Source organism: Chiloscyllium plagiosum, unplaced genomic scaffold (genome assembly GCF_004010195.1).
Source record: "Chiloscyllium plagiosum isolate BGI_BamShark_2017 unplaced genomic scaffold, ASM401019v2 scaf_9409, whole genome shotgun sequence".
Taxonomy (NCBI): Eukaryota; Metazoa; Chordata; class Chondrichthyes; order Orectolobiformes; family Hemiscylliidae; genus Chiloscyllium; species Chiloscyllium plagiosum.
Genome location: NW_025206769.1, coordinates 1 through 5,189, shown reverse-complemented (window position 1 = coordinate 5,189; position 5,189 = coordinate 1). Strand labels below are relative to the sequence as shown.

The window sequence follows — 5,189 nt, the reverse complement described above, 5'->3', positions numbered from 1 at the left end:
TCAAGGATCTATGAACCAGTACTCCAAGGTCTCTTTGTTCAGCAACACTCACTGGAACCTTACCATTGAGTGTATAAGTCCTGCTAAGATTTGCTTTCCCAAAATGCAGCACCTCGCATTTATCTGAATTAAACTCCATCTGCCACCTCTCAGTCCATTGGCCCATCTGATCAAGGTCCTGTTGTAATCTGAGGTAACCTTCTTTGCTGTCCACTACACCTCCAATTTTGGTGTCATCTGCAAACTTACTAACTATACCTCTTATGTTCACATTCCAAATCATTTATGTAAATGACAAAAAGTTGTAGACCCAGCACTGATCCTTGTGGCATTCCACTGGTCACAAGCCTTCAGTCTAAAAACAACCCTCCACCACCACCCTCTGTCTTCTGCCTTTGAGCCAGTTCTGTATCCAAATGGGTAGTTCTCCCAACTTGTGTAGACTGCACAGAATTTCTTACTTAATAAGAATTGCTGTTTATTAGAAGCAAATAATTCATCATTGCTTACTTAGTTAGAATTTATCAACATGTATCTCTACTAGTTAAAATGCTAATCCACATACAAAATTCCCTCTGTGTGTGCACACGCAAGGGTCTTGTGGGCAGAAAGAAAGATTTTGAAAGCAGTTTGAAAGTGTTGTCCATAGGGTTGCTGATGTGGAGATGCCAGAGTTGGACTGGTATTGACAAAGTCAGAAATCATATGACGCCAGGTTATAGACCAACAGGTTTATTTGAAGTCACAAGGATTCAACGTAGCCCCTTCATCAGGTGACATGAAAGAGATGCACACAGAACACAGAATTTACAGGCAGAGAGATCAAAAGATCATGGAAATGGTGTGAGTGGAGTGTTGAATAATAAATCTCTGCAAGTGATCAAAAGTGTTGGATGGTGTGAGTAAAGTGTCAACAGCTGAATAACATGCGAAGGGATGGCCTATAATCTGATTAAGGCAGAGAGATAATTACAAAAAATTTAAAATAAGGTGGTTTTGAAGAAATGACCCTTTCTCTGCATTTCTTCACAGATGCTGCCAGCCCTGGTGGGCTTTTCCAGCAGCTTCTGTTTTTGTTCCATGTTATTCCAGTCATTTGGTTTGCCTCCAGCATCACCTTTTTTATTTTACATTTTTTGTAATTATCTCTCTGCCTTATTTAATCAGATTATACATCATCCCTTGTTATTCAGCTGTTAACACTTTACTCACACCATCTAATACTTCTGGTCACTTGCAGAAACATACTGATCAACACTCCACTCACACAATTTGTATAATCTTTTGATCTCTTTGCTCTTGATCTCTCTGCCCATAAATTTTGTTATGCGTGCTTCCCTCTCACTTCACCTGATGAGAGGGCTACACTCTGAAAGCTTGTGATTTCAGATAAACCTGTTGGACTATAACCTGGTGTTGTTTGATTTCTGACTTTTTGTAAAAGAACAAAGCATGAATGGTTTGGGAAAGAAATTAGAGCTTGTGGCCCATACATTTTGACTGCATAGCTACCAACGCTGGAGCATTTAAAATCAGGAATTCTCCAGAGACCAGAATTAGAATACAAATTTTGCATATATTTTGAAAGACTGAATTATGCTATTGAAACATCATTATCTGTTCTTCAGGCAGCACCACAAGAAACAGAAAATTGATCATATTCATTTTTTGTAGATATTGCAGCTGTGCTTACCTACATGGCAGCAATGCTTTTATAAGTAATTTAATACTGAAAAGTAATACACTTTATGGCAGTCTTTCATCTTATACTTGTCAGGACAGGCCTCAAGAATACCGGTTTAAGGGAAAAGCCAACAGTTTAAAACTGAGCCCACTGGTTAACTAAGCAAGTGGACTTTGGTAGAGATTTTGCCTTGGCACTAATCATTGATGTCTGGCAGTTAACGGCCAGGCTTTGTTTAAAGTTTAAACCCAGATAAGTCGATTCATCAAATCATTTCTTATGAACGAACCAATGAATGGCTGTCACTGATTTTTGTTGAGTGGAAATGCACAGCCATCTTCTTTTTGTCTCTCAAGAATTCAGTCCTGTTATTTTAACATATAACTTCCAGTACATGCAAGTATGCCACATTGCAGTCCTCATTGACAATGCTAAATTGGTTTTCAGTACTGTATAGTGTTTTGCATACTCAGGATTGTTAAGGGCATGTACACACATTGCTCCTGTTTCAGCTCCACAAAATAGATAGTTCATTTTCTCAGGGCAATGACAATAAATTACCTGATTTGAAATTTTAAACAAAACCTTGCTCTTGACTATCAATCATTAACTGGTGATAATGATTAACTTAATTAACTTTGCCATGTAAAGTCCAGTCTCAATTAACTTTCCAGCTATCATGATTCCCTAGGTAGTGTACTGGAAATCAAGTTCAACTCTTCCCAAAAACATCACAAAAGTCTTTTTAAAAATATACAAATTTCCCCAAACGTCCTCCTGATTTTTCAGTGTCGGGTTGATAGAAAGCATTGAACATATTCTGTACTTGAGAAATTGCTTTTTACCTGCAGCTAGAATCTAATGAATTGTAGTAAACTAAGTTAAGTAAACTCTACAAATTAAGACTCCCAAACCCTGACAAAGACACACTGGCAGGCAAACCTAAACAGGAAAAAAAACACATTGGCTGAGGGAAAACTAGAAAATCAGACCCGTAGTGTCTGTAGAAACAAGATCTGTTGTGTTGGTTCTTGATGATCTGTAGAGTTCCCCTTGACTTTCTTTGATTACACTGGTTTGCAAAAGGCTCAGAGGGGCTCTTTGATTCATGATGAGTCTATGCCCTATTCAGTTCAAAGGCACAATTTGCAGCATCTATTGAAGGAAAGATGAGTTCATTTTCTTCAGATTCAAACTGACTTACTGCAAAAACTGGGAGCTAGATTTTTTCAGAGTTGCCTCCTCTCCTGTTCACAGCCCAGCCTGTTTAGCAACCTGACAACTAATCACGCAGTTGTTGATAGGCAGAGGATCTTTGTCGTTGGTTTGCTTCATTCGTATGGACTTGAATGTCATCTAGCCTTGCCAGTCCTTTGGTTTATCTTAAATGTGTGCCTCCAATATTGTTTCTTTTCAGGCCCTCTAAATTGCTCATTTCCAGTTGGGATCAACATGGTTCACATATTAGTAAACATATCTCTTCTGTTACTGTCATGCTATCTCTGAGTTTCTGCTATTATATTATGCAAACTTCTAATAACTCTGAAATACTAAGTTTTTGAAAGTTCTGGTCTAATGCCATTTTTAAGCAAAATTTTAAACTCTTTATATTGAGTGAAGTTTTTTTTTGGAACAATTGCAAGCACATTTTGAGAAGTTTTTCTGTGTGATGTAGATTCTATAAATGATCTCAATCTTGGAGAGATTACCAACCAGCTTGGGGGTGAAGATTGTCTCATGGTAAGATTTTCTTGACTTGTTGTAAGCTCTGGGCATGTTTTCCAATAACAGTATACACATTGATTTGGTTGGGAATGCAGTTCTGATGCACTTGTAAATTTTGAATGCTAGCATTAGCATTTCATCCTGAAGTAAACAAAATGGCCTAGTTATACCATAATTTGCAACATCTAATGCCAATTTGTGTACTTCTTTCACATTGATATAAATTTAATGTAGATGATATAGAATTTTAAGGATTCAAATTGTGTTGAGTTCAATATGGTAGTCTAGTGTTTTGTCGTGCACTGTATTTAGCAGTGTTTGTTCTGCTTTGTAGACAGTCATTCCAAATGATGGGAATGCTTGCACATCATGCAACGTTTCCTGTTCTCCTGCAACAGGCAGAAGATCTAATTGCAGTGACTCTGGTAAGTACTGTGGTGACTGTAAAAAGGATCAATGAATTTCTTGAATCACCAGATCTATGCAGAGTTAGCTGACCTCCCTGTGATGTTGCTGAGGAATCACAGATGAAGGGCTTTTGCCCGAAATGTCGATTTTACTGCTCCTCGGATGGTGCCTGAACTGCTGTGCTCTTCCAGCACCACTAATCCAGAATCTGGTTTCCAGCATCTGCAGTCATTGTTTTTACCTAATTGCCTTATGTCTCACACTTGATTCAGTTTGTGCATAGAGCATTGGATTGATGTTCAAGGCCGTTCTTTCTTTCCCATACCCCACCTCCTAACCAGAACCCGTACCAACTTTGCATATAGTTGTAATGACCTGCAAACTGTAGCAGTCCAGGCTTTTGCATCTATATTTGAAGGAGCAGACTGAGTGCCACTGGAACCATATTGCAACAGGGAGTAATGGCAAATGTCAACAGCATTCTCAGAGAATTTTAACAAAAATGTGTGTCGAATGATAAATTAGAAAGAAAGTATGGTAGCACTAGAGATCCCCAGTATCACTAATGTCAATTTCATTTCACTCCACGTGATATCGAGAAACGGTTGGAAGCACTGGATCCTGCAAGAACTATAGGCCCTGACAACATTCTAGCAATATTTGTGAGTGGTGGTTGATGGAAAATATTCAGTCTGGAGTCTAGTTACTAGTGGTGTGCCACAAGGATCTGGTTTGGGACTACTGCTGTTTGTAAATGACTTAGACGACTTAGACGCAAGCGCAGGTAGTTGGATTAGTAAATTTGCAGACAACACTAAAGTCGGTGGAGTAGTGGAAGAATACTACTCTTGGTAGTATGGATGTGCAGAGGGATCTTGGAGTCCAGGTACATAGATCCCTGAAAGTTGCCACCCAGGTGGATAGTGCTGTTAAGAAGGCATAAGGTGTGTTAGGTTTCATTATCATGCTGTAACTATACAAAACGCTGGTGCGGCCACACTTGGAATATTGTATACAATTCTGGTCACCCATTACAGGAAGGATGTGGAAGCATTGGAAAAGGTGCAGAGGAGATTTACCAGGATGTTGCCTGGTCTGGAGGGAAGGTCTAATGAGGAAAGGCTGAGAGACTTGGGTCTGTTCTCATTGGTAAGTCGAAGGCTATGGGGGGATTTGATAGAGACATACAAGATGATCAGAGGATTAGATAGGGTAGACAGTGAAAGACTTTTTCCTAGGATGATGACGTCAGTTTGTACGCGAGGGCATAACTACAAATTGAGGGGTGATAGATTTAAGTCAGACGTCAGAGGCAAGTTCTTTACGCAGAGAGTGGTAAGGGCAAGGAATGTCCTACCTGTTAATGTAGTCA

General features: G+C 39.2%; 1 long non-coding RNA gene across 1 annotated transcript; it reads left to right on the top strand.

The window, feature by feature from the left end:
- The first annotated feature begins 1,087 nt into the window (after positions 1 to 1,087).
- LOC122546535 lies at positions 1,088 to 4,490 on the top strand. The gene is made up of 3 exons (XR_006310766.1): positions 1,088 to 2,030; positions 2,076 to 3,424; positions 3,744 to 4,490. It is a non-coding gene; the product is annotated as an uncharacterized LOC122546535 (long non-coding RNA).
- Positions 4,491 to 5,189: the final 699 nt, after the last annotated feature.